We start from the raw sequence: 21,916 nt of genomic DNA, 5'->3' as shown, positions 1-21,916 counted from the left end.
ATATATAAATATGAAGTAGTGCAGAAAGTCAGGTGGGAAGCAGGGGCACTCAGCCCCTGCAAGAAGCCGTAGCTGCTGCCCATGCTTGAAATGCTGACTGGCCAGGCTCGCAGCAGAAAGACTGTGGTTAAACCTGTGGATTGAAGTAATCCTTGCAATATTAAAAGCCCTAGTATTGCATTGTCTCAGGGGGAAGGGCCCGTCAGACTTCACAGAAACTTTCTGAGATGCTCTGTCTCGCCAGCCCCCCAGTGCCTCCCCTCTGGCTTCTCCGCTTGCATCTGGCTGCTGGTTTCTCAGTCTCGTCAGCACCTTTTGCTTTTGGTAAAATGCTCCTCATAGCAGAACTTGGCTTTGGATCTGAGGCCTTTGGCTACTTAGTGTAATTAAGTCTATCACCAATTCCTGTCATTCAAAATTCACTGCAGCCTGCCTCCTCTGGCCACCCCAGCTGACACTGATGGTTTTCTGTTGCTTTTGTCCTGTATCTGTCACTGATTCACTCTTGTCAGCATAGAAAGCCTGCATGGGGACATCTTGCATCTCTGAAGTGAAATGGACATCACTCGCACAGCCCTCTGCCATCCATGGCAGATTGTCTTCACCGAGGCTCAGAAATCTGATGGCCACTGCATTTCCAAGGCGGTGCTGCTCTGCCTTACCCAAAGCTGTGCCTCTTTGTCCTGGCATCCTGCACATGTGTTTGCAAGGCACAGAGACATAGCTTATCACTGCTGGGCAGGAGCATCTGTCCCAGGCCTTGCTTATTTTGTGCTTGATGGAGAGAATGGTCAAATTTGTAAATGAGAGCATGGAAGTTAAAACCATGACCTCTGCACCTGTTTCAGGTTAGAGGGCTCCATGCAATGACAGCCAGTCTTTGAATCAGCACATGTCGAGAGCTGGGGCGGTGTAAGAAGACCGCCGATCTGTTTAAATAGACTTGATGGCTATTGTGCGGCTGCCATCTGTCCTCTTTCACTCAGGATGACTTGGTTTTATTGCTATCTTTAACCAAATCTTACTCGGTCTCTGAGCTGCTAGTCATTCCGCATTCATTGTTGGATAAAAGAGCTGCCACTTTTCTTAACAGAAAACAATCTTACTACACTAGTGGTAAATGAGCCTTTTCCCCTGCTTTTTGGCTTGAATGCCTTTCTGTGCAAGAAATGTGATTAATAGCAGGGTCCTTACTGTGGCGTTTATCATCCTTATTAACCACTGCACTTTAATAGGGTGCTTTGCTTTAAACAAGACAGTAGTCATTAAGCATTGAAAGCCAAAACACATTTTATGATTTAATATATTAGAAGGAAAATAAATGCAAGGTTTGGAGAAGAACAAGTGTTAGACCTAGAAGATGCTTCAGGGAACTCTAAAAATTTGCTAGCAAGATCTGAGAGGTTTAAAGGAGTTTTAAAGTGTCCTAACAGTAATAAAAACATAACACACTATAGACACTGTTCATTGTGCCAGTTTGTATCCAAGTCAGTTTCTTACCTGCTGTCAGGAGATAGTACTGATTCATAAGCCGGTTGCTGATTCTGCTGCCTGCGTGGCTGTGTTGAGCAGACTGAAGGTCTTTGCATCTCTGGGTGAGTTCCAAAGCCAGATACACGCAGCAGCTGCAGAAGGTCTGCAGCACTGCACACGAGTGGGAACAGGACTTGATCTGCAGTTCATGTTTTATTGATCTGTTCTATCCAGGTGCTCTCAACACCACCAATAAAGGCTTTTGAAGGGCTACAAACACTGAAGTGCCCAAGTGAAATTCTTCCTTTTGACAAATGGTCCAAGTCATCAGAATTTTCATAAGTGCAAGAAAGCAGGAATATTCCAGAAGATTTCTGGAGGTATTTGTCATCCCCAGAGACAGGTTAAACCCATGCGAGTTCAGGAACTGTCTTAAAAAAATAACCAAACAACCAAAAAGAAAGGTAATGGAGGAGGGAGGGGAAGAAAATGCTCCTTTTCTATTTTGAATGCCTATTGAAACTGGCCATTGGTGTGGCTTTGGTATTGTTGTGCTGCAGTGAGTAACAATTTGTAGAAAATTAACTTTCATCCGTCCTGCAGTAACCACGCTGAGCATCATTCACATTCAGGACAGGAGGAGGAAGGACTGCGAGACTGCTGCAGTCTGACTTAAGCAAAACTAAGGAACAAGGATGAAGCAGTCAGAGAAGTGTAAAAGAAAATATCAGTGATCGTAGATGGTTAGGCACACTGAATAAGACAGTGAGAGTTGAGAAACTGGTGTGGGGACACTGAAACACAATGCAGTTGCACATATGGAAATATATGCTTAGTTACTAAGTATGCCTTACTGGGTGTGATTTTTAAGTTTGAAGAAATGGAACAATTGCTACTCTTGGAGAATCAAAAAAATGAATTAGAGAAAATAAACACTTGAGGTAAAAGACTACTTTTTTCCCACCCTGCAGCACATACTGTATATGTAAAATGTCAGGAAGACAGGTGTTCCCAGGGCTTGCAGAACATTGATCCACAGTACTGCTATGGGAGCCTGTCGCCACATATCCCGGCTGCCTGCGGAAACGGGCACTTGGGGACATCTTGCATCTCTGAAGTGAAATGGACATCACTCGCACAGCCCTCTGCCATCCATGGCAGATTGTCTTCACCGAGGCTCAGAAATCTGATGGCCACTGCATTTCCAAGGCGGTGCTGCTCTGCCTTACCCAAAGCTGTGCCTCTTTGTCCTGGCATCCTGCACATGTGTTTGCAAGGCACAGAGACATAGCTTATCACTGCTGGGCAGGAGCATCTGTCCCAGGCCTTGCAGCAATTGCATGTTTGCTGACTATTGCTTGGGTCATCTTGCATTTACAGTTTTCCCCACTTCAGTGTTTCAGAACTGTTTTTTGTCTTTTCAGGCTCCAGTCATGCAACTGGTGATCCTTGCAAGCCCCAGTGATTTAATCCTGTTTACCCTGGTATCAGTTGCAATTTCTGGGAGGGGGAGAGGAGAAGGGTGGAGATGAAGGAGCAATCTGCAGCCTTTAAGTATCTTATGTGATGGGGCAACTATACAATGCTTAATATAAAGAGTTCTTTAGATGCTGTTACACGAAATTGCTTGCATGAAGGCAGTTTTCTCCTAGATCTCTTTCACTGACTGCTCTGTAAGTTGGAGTAATTTAATTCCTGCTTTTACACCTGACTGCATTACTTGGCTTTCTTACCTAGAAAATGTGGGGAAAACCCCAAAGGCTTCAAGTTTCTGGAGGCTATGAGGTAGATACCTAAAATGTATACATTTATATAGTTATCTAAGCCTCTATATGCCCTATATTGGCTTGAAAATAGAGTGACTAGGTCAGTCACTTGCCAAGGTTGGACCTAGGCCTTGCAAAAAGATTGCAGTCCTCCCAGGGGATTCACAGGTTGAAGGCACTGCTGTGAGAATATGCTGTTGATGGGGTAAGTGCAAAGAGCTAAGTGACACTGCTTGGTGTTTCGGAGCAAGAAAAACACTGCAGTCTGTAACATGGGAGGGCACTAGTCTAGCAAGTGCTTGCATAAGCAGAAATGGCAAATGCTTTTATTGTGATACTTTAAACACCAGAAATTAACATTTTTTACTGCCTGAAAATCACTGTATGTAAAACTTGGTATTAGGGCCAAAGGTGTATTGCACAGCATCTGTTAGATGAAATTCCTGTGGGCACCTTGCATCTTAAAACTGCCAGGAAAGCCACTTCAAGGGCGAATCCTATTTGATTGTGTCAAGGCAGAGCTATCAAAAAGTCTGGGTTTAGTTGTTTCCTGGCCTAGTAAAGACCCAGTTGTTGGTATGGAAGGCCAAAAAAAATATAAATGCTCCTGGACTCAAGGCAGTGAACTCCATACTGCTGTGTTCTGTATTCCCCCAGAGCGCTGAGATCTAACAACTGATCCTAGCACTTCAATATGCAGCTTCACCTTCCTGCTGTTCATTCTATTTCTTGAATCATCTAACCTTGCCATGGCATGGGGTGAATTTGTGTGTAGTTGTGTGCAGGCAGTTCAGTAGCTTTGTCTGCATGCAAAACTGTGTCATTTGACCCATGCATTCATTAAGGGGCTATGGATGATTAAACAAATGTGCATTTTATTTGTTATATGGTCTAAGAAACTCTGATGTTTCCTTCATTCTGGGACCGTGTCCCTCTTTTCAGTCCGCCTGTCTCTTAGGTCTGTGGAGATCTTGATGTTGTGTGGGTTCACTTGTTTGGTATTGTATCACTCAGGTACGATGGTCTGAGGGTTCTCAGCCTTCATGTGTGAGTTCCCTTTCAGGAGAGAGAACTCTCCGTGGCTGGAGGTGGTGTCCACAGGGGCAAATATGCAGCTCCTAGATGCAGCTTCTGTGCACGACTGCATCCAAGAGGGAAAGAGATTTGCTTCCTCTGAGGATATACACCACATTGCCGCTGAAGAAGCTGGTAGCTGTTGTTGCACTATGCACCACAGCTGTGAGACCAGCTTGTGGTGGATTCCTGAAATCATCTTTTAGGTCCTAGGCTTTCCTGATATAACAGAATGATCCTTTTGAAGACTCTCCTTAAGCTCAGGAGAACACAGGACTAGATGAAAAGATGCTTCACCTCTTCTCCTTGTATATCTTGTGGGAAGTATATGATGGTATCAACAGAACTTGGTTCAAAGCCTGTTGAAACCAGCTGTTTATCAGCTTCAGTGTGTTTTGTATTGGGTCCCTAAGGAGCTGCTTTAATCAGTGAAGAGAGCACACTGGGCTAATTTAGGTATTGGCATGAGAAAGGCTGATCTTGCTATTGTGAACTTTTTTTGCTGAGGTGAAGATGAAGGCAGTGGCTCTTTGGGTTCCCTTTCACTGTGAAGGGAAGGAGATGCAACCTGCCTGCAGGGCAGGAGGCAGCTCAGCCTGGAAGCCAGGCAGGAAGGCACGTCAAACGACAACTTGCACAGCATGCATAGTGACTTGGACAAAGTGGAGCTGGGACTGCCTGACCTACTTGACCTAGAACTGCTGCAGTTGGTCTTGTTTTGAGAGAAGATGGAGTAAACATGTTTGGTTTTTGGGTTGGTTTTTTTTTTTTTTGTTTGTTTGTTTGTTAGTTTTGATTGGTAGTTTGTTTTTTTTTTTTTAACAGGTGACCTGTGAGGTAAAGATGAGGAAAGTTAATTGGAATTGTCACCACAGAGTCTGTTGCCAGAGGCTGTCATTATGCTGAAAAGTGACATTAATGGTGTTGGCAGAATGGTACAATTTATTATTTAATATTAACTACTAAAATTTGCCTCCTAGTTATTTACTCATGCTGAGCTGGTAGAGCTCTGGCTTGCTGTGGTTCCCAAATTGCCATTTCCTCTAAAAACCTCATGGCTGCTGTGAATACACTTGTAATACAACCCTTACATCTTAAAAGTTGTAAACATCGGCATTTTGCTGGCAGTATCACTTTCTTGGTTGATTATCGTTAGTAAATTCGTTTAATGACATTCCATACATTGCTGGTTAAGGTGGACTGATGATGTTGATGTGAAGGTGTTTAGATATACGTTATGCTTATACAAGTGAAGATGTTTTAATTCACATATTTACATAATAATAATGAATATGTAGGCAGTAATTGTGATGGAATTACTTGAATGTTTAAAGGTAAGAATGTTAAGGGGAAATACCAAAAAGGCTGTTTAAAATAAATTGTATTTCTTCCGAGTGGCTTAATACCACCACACGTGGCTGTGTGGGCTCAACCTTAAAAATTAAACTCACATTGAAATGCTTTCATTTCCATATTCAAACAATTTGTGTGATTTTATTGACTGGTTGCAAACAGTGCGTTAAAGCATATGCCACCAAAATTAGGGCACTGTTTCCTACAGCGTAGTTACTTCTGCATGTTATTTACTCTTTCCATCTATGGAATCCCAGTGGCAGAAGTCCCTACATACGTTCTCCATAAACCCACCAAGGCTGTGTGTTTTATACAGAATGGGGCTTGTTAACAAAGTGAAAATGGTACAGACTTTTGAGATGGCTTTTAGCTTTCTCATCAAGGCTTCAGGATTTCAGAAGAATGTTACAAATTATGAGTCCCCATTTGGGCACCTTCTTGGCTGTTGGAGAATGCTGGAAGTTGGACACAAGCTTTGAAATGATGGCATTTGTAGGACAGACCACGGTGAATATCCTCCTCTGATTCCCTTGTGAGCTCCTGTCACTGTTGCCAGTTAATACTGGTTTCCTGTTAAGCTGTCTATCTCACTTTTTGAAATTATTTTCCATCAGTTGGATCTAGTAATAGTAGTAAAAGTTAATGTTATGGAAGCAACTTCTAGCAGGGAATCCTTTGGGCTCAGGTATAATCAGTAAGCTCCTTCCTTTGCAACTGGTGTGATGGTGTTGCATGGTTTAAAAGGTAATTGGCACCTTGTGCTCCTCAGGACTCTCCTGTGGTGGCAGGTGGGATGACTGCAAGCAGTTTGGGAGGTACATGAAGAGATGCATCTTTCTGCTGCTCTGCTTTCACCAGTGGACAGCAGGATGGGAGCTGGGGCTTCGCTGGCCTCTGATACACAGGTGTAGGGAGGCAAGTCTCAATCTCAGATGGGTCCATGAGGCCATAGGTGCCCTAATGAAGAGTGAGCCACTGAGATAATAGAATATAGCAAAATCAAACTTTGATCCAGTAATTACGGATACATAAGGGGTTGGTTTCACCTAGCTGTGCAATGGCCACGTAGAGGTTGTGTGACAGCAGGAGGATGTAGCATGATTAAGGCAAATCGATTATTTATCTTGTGACACCGAACATGTGTACTGAGTTACGTGAGATTAATTCTATCTTCTTTTTTTCAGACTTTATGGCCCCACTGTCACATGTGTTCAGGATGAGTTGTGTCCTTGTTTACTTCTGGTGGAGGCTGTTATTGGGACACCATATGTCTCTACAGAATTCAGACACAAATTTTTGGTAGTGTTATTTTGGTGGCAGCTTCTTCTGCCTTTATGCCTTTGTTTTTCCTGAGCAAAGAGCAACATGGTGTAGTTCTGCCTCTGTAAGATAGACTGGACTTAGTGATTTTTCAGTAGGAAGCCTTTTAACTTCTCTATTTCAGCCTTAATTCCTGTCTCCCACTATCCTCATCCTCAAGCTGGGATGCAGCACAGTCCACAGCACTCAGCCTCTGGGCTCTTTCGCCACAGGAGGGAAGATGATGGTTTCCCTCTAGTAATTTTGGGCTAATGCCCCTGTGACATAAAAGACCATGGCAGTCAATAAGGAGAACAAAATATAGCATCACAAAAATATACTCAGCCAGGAGACAATTCATTTTGAAAACAGTTTTAATTGGTTGGAGTAATTTGGGGTGAGCTACTTCACATGGCATATGTTTTCTGAGAAATGGTCCGGCTCAGTAATAAGAGGTCATCAGAAAATTTGCGCTACACATGTGGATGCAAGGGGCTTGAAGAAATGAAACCTTAATAAAGGCTGATACTGTCTGAATAACCTCAAAGGGGGTTCAGTTCAGACACTTTGTAGTTTCCAGGAGTACTGACAGTTCTGCTGCCATCATCAGGTGTTGTCCTGATGATCAAAGTTTGAGGTCTGCCTAAACCAGCTTCTGCTTTGAGGCCGTACCCTCAGCTGGTACCATCTAGGGTTGTGCCAGTTAGGTCACTGTGACTGTTTTGAGTCGGGTCAGGTGACAATGTACCTCTTTAGGCAGAGATAGAGTTCCGGGCAGGTATACCTGGAGAAGCGCAGGTGTGATTAAGGTAGGTGCAGTTGTATTAATAAGGTACAGTTGCATTTTTCTGATATCTGGTGATGTCATTACCATATATGGTGTCATCCTCTCGTTGACAGATCCAACCCAGTCCTGTTCCTGTAGTCTTCTGGCATCATCCCTAAAACACACTTAGAACTGGGGAGACCATGTCCCCAAAGGAGGGAGCATGTGTGCTGGGTATCTGTTACCTGATGTTCTTTCTTCTTACACAGTTGAGTCCTCATCCAGCGGGAGAGAGAAAACATACTGTGTCATGGCCAGTCAGATGAGGAGGTAGATATTCCATCTTTTTGATGGAGAATAGTGTTCAGCAAAATGTTCCGCTCCATGCCAAAAGGAAAGGTAGCGATAAGGACTGGCTCTCCATTTGTAATAGCTAACTGAACAAGGTTTTCCTTCCTTCCTTCCATGCCACCAGTTTGGCTGTTGCCTCCTTCAGTCCTCCAGGCAACTTTTTCTGATCAATGTGCAGCTGGAGAAGGCCTTCAGCACCTGAAAGGTGAGACTTCCACCAACAAGAGGAAGGAGGGGGCAGACAAAGCTCCCTGCTACTCCATTGCTCATTTCCTGGTTTTGTGTGTTTCCCAATTCCTACAAACCCCAGAGAAATCTGTTTCTTAATGCCTGAGAATAAGAAGCAGCAGAGCACTGGGATTTCTTAGTCTGCATTCAAGATACCATGACTTCTAATCATCTCAAAGCAAGAGACATGAAAGCTCCTTCCAGAGAGATGTCACAAAAGGTCACACGTTTTTCTTTGAATGATGAGCAGCACTTTTAAAGGAGCTTAAGATAAACTTCAGGCCTATGGCCCATATGATCTGTTTACTGCATACAGAGGCTGCAGCCCTTAGCTAAGCAGGAGCGGTGATTCTGTTGTTAGAGCTCAGATTGGAACTCAGAAAATCTTGCATGCACCTCCTTGATGTGCTGTAGAGCCCGTGCATGTTTTCAGGTGAGGCATTTTATCTTCCTTGGCCTCAATTCTTAATCTTTAACCAAAAAAAAGTGTGTGTGTGGGGGGGCGACACAATACACCACAGTTGTTAAAAATATCTTCCTTGAAAATGAATCTACAGATAATCCTCAAAAATCAGAGACAGGGAGCAGGCAGTAGTACAACATCTGAGGAATAGGAGACAGGTTATGGAAGACCAAAGGCAGATAATTTTCCTGTTGTATAACTTCTATATAAACATAGTCTGCACTGATGCTGAAATACAAATTGTTTATTTATTACAGAGACCCTCTGATTCATAAATACGGGTACACAGTAAGAACTGGCATTTCCTTTTCTATTTTCTGTTTGTCCATATTGGGTATAAACTCTTTAAGGAGCAACACCTTTTCTCAGTGTGTGCACTGCCTACTCTAATGGGTCCCACTCTCAGCCAAAACCTGCATGTGTTAAGGATGTACTTAGCATGTAGGTAAAACTAGCCGTAAGTAGAATTGGATCCTACGAAGTTATTGGTACTTGCTCAGATGATTAGAGCTGAGGAAACCATGGGATACAGAACTCAATGGCAGTCTGCTGGAAAAAATAAAGTCTTCCAAGTCCTGTGGTTGAAGGGAAAATCTTATTTTTCTCAGAGTTCAGGCTGCTTATTCCCTGGTCCTGATCTACAAGAAGGCAGCTAGAAAAGCTTGAGCTGGCTTAGTTCCACCCTGGGGAGATCTGTAAGCTGTAGTGCAGGGCTCACTCCAAAAGTGAGATGGTGCTTATGCTGAGCTCAGGATGAACAGGCTTGTCTGACCTGGCTCCAGCAGCTGCTCTCCAACAGTGCATGGCCCTGTGCTTCCAATGAAGAGAACCCATGGCTATAGCATCTGGCAGCACTGTGAGATATCTGGCTAATCATGTTGCTGGGGTCTTCCACATCCACAGAAAGAGCACCTGCAGGGCTTTTTGTCTCTGCACAGCACCCATGGACATTTGCTGTTCCTCTTGGCTAAGGAAGTTTTGATAGATCACTTGCCTTGCTTATCCTTTCCTAGCACAGAAGTTTGCCCGCAGCAGAGCTCATTGCCTGATAGATGCTCAACCAGGAGCAATCCCTGAACTTTAGACCGAGGACTGCAAGTGTTGCCATGTGCCTTTGCATGTGATGTGATGGGCAGAATATGATTCTAGAGGTGAAAGTAAGGCCTTTACTCATGGCATCATGTTATATACCTAAGCAATATGGTCCATTCTCTTCTTTTAAGGAGATGTAGTATCTCTTTACAGTTATGGAAATAGTTTTGGGGCTATAGGGTGTTTTTTAAAATAGTAATATCCTCAAAATAGTAAAAAAATTGTTTGCGAACACATCAGTGCAGAAATAGCGATTCTCGTTACTGTGTTTTTCATTGCTATATACAAGTGCTTTTAAATAGAAAATGTGCTTTCTATTGTTCCTTAATGTTGTCTCCAGATCTGTGAATCCATTTTCAAATGTGTGAATTGAAAGTGGATCAAGAATGTAAGCGAAATACCTGCCAGATGGGCAGAAGTGCTGGTCTCTGTATAGCTGTGTTTTCTTCAGGACTTTCCATACTATATGTGACTCAGTTAGCAAGAGGTCTACATTGTGCTGAACTACATGACATCTGCTGTTAAAGAAGGCTGCAGCTGTTGTGGTCAAATGGGTCAGTAACCTTTGTTTTTCAGCCACTTTCTTTAATCTTTATTGAGACATTTTATATAATGTGACATAGCATTTTAAAGAAGCTGTTATGCACTTCTGAGTAATGGGCTTCTGTTTTAAAAGCTCACCAAGTTTTACATGCTAGCTCTGAAAAAGAGGCAAGTTTGCTAGGTGAATTAGGTAATAAAACACTTGTTTTCGAAGTTGTTCCAACAGGTGTTTGGTGTTAATGGCTTTGCTATGACCCATAAAGTCCGTAATCTTAAGGTCAAAACGTTATTTTTGACTTGTTCTGCCTTCATGAAAGTATTGCAATCAGTGATGTCTTTTGTTGGAGAAAGTGTGGTGCTGTGAATAACCAGTGCAGCCTGTACTTATGTAGTCTCCAGCTAGCGAAATACAGCTTTCAGCCTGTAAATCACTTCCTGAGATTGGTCAGCTTAGGAAAAAGCATTGTTATTTTAATGCATTTTGATAGAATCAGAAGCATGTGCTGCTGAGAGAGAATAATAATTTTCTTTACAGGGATTTAGTTTCAAGAGGGTAGAAATCTGTATTTGCCCTGCTTTTCTTGTTGGCTTGCCACTTGCTAAGTGTTTTCAGATGCGCCATACAGGTCTTTTTGAGGGAGGAAATAAGGCACCTAATGCTTTCTACTGTATTGCACCATGGTTTCTCATCTCCTTAGCACTGCCTGCTTGCTTAATCATAAGCCAATTAAAGTGTAATAAAGGAACACACTTTTGAACTGATCTTAAATAAAGGGAATTATCAGAGAAAGAGTGATAGAAAATTGAGAGGAGGAACCATGAGCATTTTGGCTGGCAGTAGAGTCTGTGCTTCCTGCAGTACTGGCTCTTGATGTTCATGATGATTTTCTCTCATTTTGTCTGGTCACCGGCAGCAGGATTTTCAAGGGAGGGAAGGGGATATACCATAGGGATTTAACACAGCACCAGAACCCTTTGAACTTCCTCTGGTTTCTGTTTCACTGCTTGGTCTTGAACTAGTGTCATGTCACAATGTTATCAGGTGTTAATTAGTTCCCTGTTGGGAAATGCCAGTATCAAACAGGAGCTGAGGCAGGTCTGGCACAACCTCTGTGGCAGAGACCCCCTCCCGCCCTGGGGCAGCCCATGGTGAAGTGCAGGGCTTTGCCCTGGAAGTGGTGACACCTTGGCAAATCAGTGCTCACCAGGCCATCTCTTAAACTTATTGTTGGAACCAAGGCCTTTTACATGAACATTGACATTTGATGCTCAAAACCTCCATCATTTGCAACAAGTTGCCTTTGGATTTGCAGATTCCTGATCTTAAAAGCCAAGTTCCATGTTAGGGTAGTGGTGATGTGGTGGGCAGTAATGGGTAGTGACAATTACTGCTTCATCTGGGCACTTTTTTGCGCTGCCCACGGTGGCCGGGCAGCGCAGACTTCAGCACCCAGTATTGACCACTTGAGCTTTGTGAAGCAGTGAATGATGACAAATCTGCAGCTACAGGCAGTTGCTGTCACAGGCTCATCTTAGCTGAGCAGATGGCTGTAGAACAGGAGGCAGTGCTGCTTTGGGTAGGATTTCTAGACCCCGGAGCCACAGGATGTCTTTCCAAAATGTAGGAACCTCAACACAGCTTCTGGCTTCTAACAAATGTAGTTACAATTTAGCAATATGCTTTGATTATGGGGAAAAAAAAGGTGAAACAGTTCTTCATGAAACCCCAATATAGTAGTCTCCCACTTCTGGCAGCTTCTAGTTATTTTAAACTTTGCGAAAGATGTAGGGTGTTTTATTAAAGTAAACAAAGTTATCTGAAATGAGTAGTCTAAAAGTAAAACATTCCTGTTTTTACTAAATCCCTAAACTTTAATAAGGACACACAAGTGTGTATTCTTTATGGGTATGCTGGCCTCAGCTTGACCTCAGCTAGCCATCTGGATCCATATTTCTTAATAACATATAGTCTGCTGAATTTGGCTTTTCTAACTTATAGCTTAAGCTATTAAATACAGAACATTTGGTTTCACAGGAACTACATGATTTTCAAATAAACAAGTGGTTGGAATATATACATTACTAGAGAGAGTCTCATAGCAAACTCTTCTCCCAAATGAAAGCAGGTCAGTTTTTCCTGTCTTATCTTTGGGGAAAGTGAAAAAGGATTTGTTTCCCAGAGTTAGGTTTGGAGTTGATGTTGAAGCTAGGAAGCTGAGCTTAATGGAGTTTTTCTAATTTTTTTTTAAATCAGAAAAAAACTACTCATAAAATGAAAACTATTCTTGGGAAAGGATTAGTTTCAAAAACTTCCCATTCCTGAGAAATTCCTCCATCTTCTTCTGATTTTAAAGGGCCTTTTTTTAGACATCTTGAAAATGGGAGAAAAAAGTCATTCCGTTTGGAATAGCTCAAATTTCTGAAGGAAAACTCAACTTAAAGAAAAATTAAGGAAACCACAGTTGAAACTTCTCAGTTGGCCTAGTCTGAAATATGCAGTGATGTTTGGGTTTTTTGTTTTTTTTTTAATATATCTTGAGCTTGGATTGAGAAAACATTTCAGCAACCCTCTGGGACCTGGCAAGATGATCCCTGCCAGCTCTGGGCATCAGCGATGAGAGCAGCACCAGTACAAGCAGTGCTGATCTACCCAGGGAATTCCCACCTGATTCAGTGCAACCGGGTAAGGAAACCCAAACTCAGGGTTCACAAGCAGCATGACTGCTTTGCCTGGCACCTTGTCCTAGCTGCAAACCTTCACGTTTCAACAAGGCTCAGCCTGGGCTTCTACTGCTGCTGGAACTTACAGGGTCCAATAGCAAGAGGGAACCTCTCTAATAGCTGCCTGTTTACTGGAACATGGAAAAGGCCAGTCCACAGTTTATTTAGAAGCAAAAGAATCAGCATATTAAAATTAAGAAAAAAAAAAAAAAGGAGGAGGAAAAAAAGTTGGGCAGCAGTAAGACTTGTGTCATTAGCTTTATTTATGGGCACAGTGTTCCAGCCCTGCTGCCCATTTCCTGAGCAGAAAGAGCACTGAAGACGAAGTAGGATTTTTCACAAGAGCAGACAGGCAGAGTGGGTTAATGACAGGATGCACTTGCAAGTGCCCACGAACCCCAAACACAGCTGGGAAGCGCGATTGCTGCTCCCAGCTGTGCGGCTGGCCCTTTGTGCTGCTTGTTATAGACAGGGACTAGGGTATTGGCAAGAGGCTGTGTAGGATGGCATCCACCAGAGCCTGTGGAGGGTAAATGAGCTGGGGAGTGGGTGTTTGTGGACCCCAAGGGAATGAAGGAGTCAGAGCTCTGTGCTGTGCGTTGGGCTCCAGACTTTTTATGAATTGTATAAATGGAGGATGACAGACTTGCTGAGTATAATGGTCTAAACTCTGCAACTAGAAACTGTTTACATGTCAGTTTTGGAGAGATTTGAGCCTGGCCTTGACAGCCTCACTGGAAGCACCCACAGTCTGTTTTGCAACCTCTACCTCAGCTCGAAATTCTGTTTTATGACAGCCCCCTGCTCAATCTCAACACTATATTTACAAATTAGTTACCTGCATAAAGTGAGATAGCTGTGCTTTAGTTCTTATCAGCTGAACACAACTGTACTTTACTGCAGACAGGCAAGGGCTTTCATGTAACTGGGAGAGTGGGAGAAGAGATTTTGCCAATATTTTCTTGATTTCTTTGTTAGATACAAAAGTAAGAGCTTATGTTTTTAGGGAATCCAGGGACTGAGGCTCTTAGGGACTGGAGAGCTATTGTAGTTCATACTCTTTGGACAATTTTCTTGCTGTTGCACCTCTGGGGACCACGCGACTATGGCAGTTGTGAGGTCCATGTCCCACAAATATCACTGATCTTTTAATGAAATTGGCGTTTCTTACCAAATGCCTGCTAGGCAGATGTCATTTGAGTTTGCTGCTCTTAAGAGTTTAATGAGGAGGAGGGAAAAGCCAGGTGGACAGTGCAATGAAGGGAAAACATGAGAAGGGGGCAGGGCTGGATGTGGGGTGTGCTGGTGCCAACTGCCCTGTGTTCTGCAGCTAAATATGAGACTGCTGGCAAGTCCTGCTTCACAGTGGAAACATTCCTCCATGGCTGGTTCTGCTGTCATGTTCTCTCTGGCATGGAGCATTGCTTATTTACTGAAGTCATCAGCAGGTTAGTAGTTTTTCCACAAAGCAGGAACCAGATGCATGTTAAGAGGAATTTTATGGCAAGTGTGGTTGCTTCAGCAGTCCCTGGCTTGGGAGACACAGTCTATTTTTATGAGCATTGACACTAGTCAAGCAGAAAATAAAGTGATGCTGTATTTCACACTTGGGGATAGACGTTGTTTGAGTGAGAAGGACCTGAATTTTTTCAAAGATTATTACTTCTTACTGAATTAAATGAAGGCATGCATATATGCCAGTCTTTGTCACCTTCCACGACAAGTGGCTTCATGGAGCATGCATTTCTTGGGACTCCAGAGGTGCAGACCTTCAGGCAGGCCTGGAGGAAATTATGGCAGGGGATGTCTGGAGAATCCTCAGCAACGCAAGCAAAAAGCTTCCAGTTGTCAACTACCAAAAGACTTTGCTTTACTTAATTCCCCTTCACCCTGTGACAGGTGACTTGTGCATTCCAGATTGCTTATGGACATAAGCAGTTTAGAGGTGATTTAAAAGATAAAAGGTTTAAAGCCTCTGGGAGCTTTTGCTCTGCAGTTGTATTGTGCATGGGAAGTGCATGTATTATTGGAATGTGTGTGAAATTGCTCTGTCATATGATCATGAGCAAAGCGATGTGCTTCCTTCCAACATAATGCCAGTAATACTTCCATAGTGCACCATGGGATGTGGTCATTGCTAGCACATCGCTGCTTGGCTGTGATGCTCCAAACTGGGGAGAAGGAGGAAGCAGAAATCCAGTGTATGGTACTAAAATCTGGGGAGGTGGGGTGGAGAAAGAAAGGCTGGGAATGCCTGCTAACTTGTACTACATTACCTGTCAGGTTTGCTCCCAGGTGGAGGTCTTGAGGCAATGTTTTTATGCCATTTATATTTATCTTTGGCATCTCTGGTGGTACATATGCCACAATGTTGGAACTGTGCCTTCTAGGATGTGTTCTAGCCAATGTCTTCTGTGTTCCTTCCTTATTTAATCTGGTGTTTTGGGCCTTGTTATGTCAAATATATCCATCTCAGTGCAAAACCACAGCTTCAACTCAGTTACCATGGGTACCGCACAATTTCCATAGCCTCTGTAGGCTAAAGTGGCTTCTCCATACAGCCCCAGAGCAGCCCTGAATCCTGAACCGTTGCTCTTCTCCTGGCATAATGTACTTTGTGTTAACAGGCATGCTGGCAAAAGGCTGCACTTGGTTACTACAGGAATATGGAGTTACACGCAGTGTTATCATCAGGAGCAATGCTGGGAATACATGTTCAACCTTATTATTAGAGGCAGGAGCTGAGAGACCTTGGTTTTCTCCCTGTCTCAGGCAGCAACCCACTCTGTTACCCACAGGAGGTCTCTTAGTCTACAAACTTGTAAAATTGAATTTTATTACTCTTCTATCAGTATCGTCTTCTGGAGTTTAGGTGACACCCTTGAAATGTGTAACACTGACAAGAAAAGTAAATCCAACCCAAGCCAAAAAAGTGACATATTTTTATTGTGCCTTCCTTTGCATTTCCATCACACCTCTGAAATACTGTTGACTCTTGGGTATAGGATGTACTGAGAAAATTTTCTGTCTGTCTAGTATATCACAGCAAAATCTGCAGAATGAACACAACTGGTGTGTTAGAAAAAGGTCCTCAAGCAAGAGGATGGAGCCAAGCCAGTGCAGCAGCTCTTGCTTTCTAAACCCCTCTTTTGTATACTTCTTCATTTCTCAGCTGCAGAAAGCCACTTTCCTGCCTCCTTAGGACCCTCAGTAATGGTGAAAGACTCCTGTGTTGTCCCTTGGAAGGTGGTTGTTGCAGCTGCCTTGTTCACCTCCACCCCACACATGGGCTGTATCTGTATTTCAGTCCTGGATGCTGTAGGGACCGGAAGCCCACCTTTAACTTTGGACAAGAGAGCCTGGCAACCAGAGCAGCATAGAGCTGGCATGGAGTAATGTACTGCTGCTTTCCCTCCGGGGCAAATCTTGAACCACTCCAGTAGGACAAGACTTCACACCAGCAACTGAGTAAATGCCCCTGCTGCTGCTGGGTTGCAGCATGTCCCTGGGGTCACAGTGTAGGCAGCATGGACCTGTGATGGTCTGTGGTGTGTACTCACACCAGCCTCATCCAGATGCGCAGGGTCCTGCTTGCTCAGGGTACCCTGGGAGGTGCATCTTCAGCTTCCCTAAATTCATGCTTAGCAAAGCTGGAAGGGGCTCTGCCGAGCTGTCAGTCTCACTGTGGTGCTTTGTCCTGACACTTTGTCCCAGCCCCTCAGAGCCTCTTCTTCCCTCCTCTCCTCCGCACGCTTTTCCTCCCCTCTAAGTGTGTGATGTTTGAGATAAAGACTCCTATGCTGTTGGTTTGCAACAGCTTGGCTGTCAAGACTTTTGTAAGGAGATGAAAGGCAATGGCTGATTTTCTCTGTTGATGGTGTCTGTCACTCATAACTGAGACAGAAAGCCCTCTGCAATCTTGGCATATACTGGCTTTATTTGCTGTGAGATCTCTGCTTGGGAACACCTCTCATTTCAACACACACTTTGTCGGTTTTGTATCCGTGTACATGTATCCATGTACTTACTGAAGGCTATGGCTTGTTTTAGAAAGAGCTGTTAGTTTGAAGACAGATTAAATGCAGTGTTTAATAAGATGCATGTAATACAGTACCCTTCTTCTGAAGTAGGTGGGTTTTTTTTTCCTGTTTGTTAAACTATTTAGCAGTGTTTGGCAAGGTCTTGGCCCCAAGAGGTAGGGGGAATGTAAACTATTGTCCCAAATGGAAAAGTCTCCAGCTTCTGATGGGAGCTCTGTATATGTGGTGCTAGACCCAAGTGTGGAAATATGTCTTTTGGTGTGTGATCTTGAAGTGAGGACAGTGTGCCCCTAATAGGTGAAAGATTTCTCATTCACAGATCTTAGATACTTTCTCTTGGCTACCAACTTGCAGCATTGCTGATTTCTGTTTCACTAAATGACTGTAGCAGATAGTCCTTGTCCAGAAAGGAGTCTCTGGTAAGCTTTTCCTCTCCAGCATATGAAACTTAGCTTGTGTCCATACAACTATTGAACGGGTGTCTGATATAGCTGAGGCTTCTTGAAGCAAATGGCAAAATCCATGGTACATTGGTATGCCAGCATCTCTCAGTTAGCACTGAGTCTTGTAACATCCCTTCTCCTGGAGACCGGACTCTTCTGCGGCAGAAGCCAGCCAGAGCTGCAGCCAAAGGGGACGTCTGAAGGAACTCAAAGTGACCTGAGCTCTTTCTGCTTTGCTGACGAACTGAGAAAAAAATAGGCCAGCAATTCATTTTACAAGTCTCTTAAGCTATCATAAGGATTTATAAGAACTCATTATACAATAAATTATAGATATAAAATAGCAGGTGGCACATCTTTCAAGCAGTATGCATAAAAATTCATCTTGACAAGACCAGGAAAACAGCCCCCAGCCCTATCTTCACTGAGCAACTACAAAGGAAGTAAGTTGTAGTTAAGAGAAATGGAGTGTTAATGACAGGTCTCTGCCAGTAAACGCAGCAAAATGCCTCAAATGCCTCAGCAGTAATTGTCATCGGAACAATTTCTTTTCCTGCTCGTCATAAAATCGGATACACTATTAGGGACACCATTTGTTAAACCCAGACACCGTATATTTTCATCAAATGTAGCAATTGTCTCTGTCTCTGAGGTTTCTGAAACGCAAACCCCCTTGGGGTCCTAGCTGGGCTGCTGTATGCAAGCTGTGAAAATATTGATGTACTCATTTTATCCTTTGCTTTCTCTGTCCTTCTCTGTTTCCTTTATTTATTCCTTCCTTACTGGCACTAATGTAGCCAAGTTACTTCTGCGCCAAGAGGGTGAGGAAACTGTTTCCTCCCAAGCCAGCTATGCTGACACTGCTAACCTTGATTTCCATAAATGATTGAAGTGTCTCCTGTCTGCAGCATATTTCAGGCTCCAGTTACCCAAGATTCTTGGATGCTGAGACAGCTTTTCATCTTCCCCATCTCTTTCTCACAGTAGCAACCAAGCCTGATTCTGTCTCTTCTACCTTCACGGCTGTGACCTGCTCAGACTAGCAGTAGCAGCCCCAAGATGCTTTTCCCCATAAAAAGACTTTTCTCAGCTTGTAGTGGTTTTAAAATTTCTCTTAACCTACTGAAAAATTTGATGTGGATACTATAGTGAAAAGGAAATTTAAGTAGTCACCAGACAAGGAGTGGGAATTAAGAAGTGTGGAGAGTAATTCAGTAATTTGTAACACAAAAGCAATGTAATACCTTTTAGAATAAATAAATTTGTGATGGCAAGATCAGCGTTGCAGCATTCTTTTTGCAGCATTAAAACTTCTTCTAGATTAGCTGAGTAAAGAAAGGAATGCTTCCTAACAGTACTGCTAAGCCAGCTTTCAGAGGTGCACGTGTCCAGGAGTACTGAGCTATGAGCTGCTTGAAGTCCATTCAAATGTCGGTAGGGGTTTTTCTCAGTCCAGGTGGCACTGGGATCTTGATCCTCAAGTTGAGGCACCATGCTACTGAAGTTCTTTCTGAATTACTGGGTCACTGGCTTCTGTTGATTGTCAGCAATTTACACCAGCATAACCTGGCCTCTGGATTATTGCCTCCTTTAGCTACAGTGTTTTAAAGCCATTTGCTATCCACATTGACACCAGCTGAAATGCAGATATATCTGACCTTCATTCCCTAGTGCTTTGGAAACTGAATAATAAATGTGTAGTGAATTCTGCCCTCCAGATATCAGATTATTTTTCTTTGCATTCCTTTGAAAAATGTTTGTCTTATTTTAAGCCTCTGCTGCTGAAGGGAAGTGGGGGGAGGGCAGGGCGAGAGGGTGAGATAGGAAGGAGGAGGAGAATGTACTCTAAAAGGAAAAAGCTATGAGGAAAGCTTTGGTGCTAATGGAACGATCCATTTGCAGCCTTAGTGTTTGCAGACTAATGTGTATAATGCATTGTTGGACAAAACACTAAATGCTTAAAAGTAATTTGTGGCAATTTAGGTTTTTGTCATTGCTTGCACGATGCTCTAAGGGAATACATAGCAAAAGACAAGCTCCCAGACTGAAGAGTTTATGGTCTTAAATGTGCGATTCTGCAGGCAGCTCAGTCAAGCTAATAGATCTCTGCAAGACAGTGAGGGCCTTGGGAGGACAGGCTGACCCCTCAGGATGACAGCACAGCTCCTTTCTGAGGGGAAGAAGTGCAACAGCTTGCGAAAAATATGCACTCAGTCCTATAATTTTCATCACAAATCACAGAATCACAGAATGTTAGGGATTGGAAGGGACCTGAAAAGATCATCTAGTCCAATCCCCCCACTGGAGCAGGAACACTTAGATGAGGCTACACAGGAATGACTGAACAGGTGCATTGTTTGATAGGAGTCTTTGAAAAAGCCCCTGAAAATGAAAGAAAAACAGTTTCTATAAGAGACAGATAATTTTTTTTTTTTCTATTCAATAAGATGTATAAATCTATCATGCCAGTTGCTTTTTAAACATTAGTAATAGGAGAAGCAGGACTAGATGCACGTTAGTGAAGAACAGTTACGAATACCTTGTGTGTGAGAACGTGTGTGTATGTGTATGCACATTGGTCTTTTTCTATCAGTTTTCATAGGTAGATGTCAATTTTTTCACAAAAAAAAGGAAATGAGATCTCTAATAAATTCAGTAGGGGAAGTAGGATGCAGTCAGTCAACGGCAGAAGCAGAATAAACACGTATCCTTATCTATTTTATGCGAGAGCTGCCTAGACCTGTGTTAATCTGCGTCAACAGAAAAGCTGTACGATGTACTGAAGTGAAAGTAAACACATGCTAAATGCACTTACTAGTGTGTATTTGTGAACAAGTCTTCAGCAAGACTTATTCATTGTGGTAAACTTGCATGATCTGATAAGGTTTCCATATCCAAGACTGAAGGGTCTCTGAATGGGAACTTCCCATTAGGAGTGAAAAACAGCTTGTCTGTTTTGTGCCCTGTCCCTCAGGAAAGGTGACACTTAGAGCAGCCAAGGCACCATCCCCTGTGGTCCTGGCTCCAGGGCACCAACAAGCCAGCACGTCCCTTCATCAAAGCACAAAGCTTTTCTGAAGGCTGTGCTGATTACAATGGATTTCTTACTGGGACAGGTTCTTCAGGAATTTCTGTCTAAAGCGAGAGGGCCAGAAAGAAAAACAAAAAGAAACCATTCCTAACACATTCTGCACTGTGGTTATTAGAAGATGCTCATAGGAAGTGGAAAACCCCATTGGTATCTGTGGTGTACTGACCAGACACTTAAGTGTTAACTTCTTGCTTTCTTGATAACTGACACAAATGTGTACCTGTTGGCTCCTCTGTGTGGGTGAGTCTTTCTCTTGTTTTCTAGGGGAAGAATCTTTGAAACATCTCATTTTCTTCTTGGTCAGCAAGAGGTGGAAATACTGATTACAGCTTGTCCCCAGCAAATTCCTGGGGTAGGAGAACTGCCTCTCAACCCCTGGCATCTGGTATTTGGATTATCTGGTATTTTTGGTATTCTGCTACCAGCCAGAATCACATTTATTGTGGCAGACCTTTAGCAGAGAGGTGATTGAGGTTCCAGTTCTGACTATTAGAGTGCATGCTCAATGCTAGTATAGTTGGCAATGTGAAAGTACTAAGCCTGTTTGTTTGTTTGTTTTGTTTTTTTTAATTCATTAAAAATTCTATCTGGTCATCTGAGACTCGTTGTAGGTTTGTCCTCCTTTCTGTTAATGGTCCTGTTGAATGCCTCTTCCTTCTGCACTTGCCTCTCCCAAGAGGTAAGCATCCACCTCCTCTGGTTCTGACTACGTGGTGTTATTTTGCATTGGTGACACATTAGAGGGCTGTTGGGACACTGAGTGCTGAGGACTCAGCTGTCAAGAACATCGATCTTTCTGCTGAGCCAGAGCAAATTTAATTAGCTTATTTTAACATGCCTCTTCATCCTGCGGGTGGGTAGAATTGATGTAGTCTGGAGCCTCATTTCTACATAGCTCATTTAGTGTAACTAATTACTGTAAGTGAATGGTACACTCTGCTGACAGTCTGTGCACTAAGGTGGAGCAGTCACTTTGCATTTATTTGCTGTCAGAACAGTCTGAAACCTTCCCCCTTCAAGGCAGCAACATCAGTTCTTGGTGGACGTTAACTGGGCAAACTGGTGGAAAGCTGTACTTAACACTACGCCAGTGACATGGTGCAGGCAAGGAGACCAACTCAGTGTCAAAGAATGAGACTCCAGGCTTGGAAACAGGAAAAGCCTGAATGGCTCTCCAGCTTAGGGTTAGTCCCCTTTGTGTGTATGCATTATG

Source organism: Streptopelia decaocto, assembly GCF_964273445.1.
Source record: "Streptopelia decaocto genome assembly, chromosome: 6".
NCBI classification, from domain to species: Eukaryota; Metazoa; Chordata; class Aves; order Columbiformes; family Columbidae; genus Streptopelia; species Streptopelia decaocto.
Note: the sequence above shows the minus strand (reverse complement) of the source record.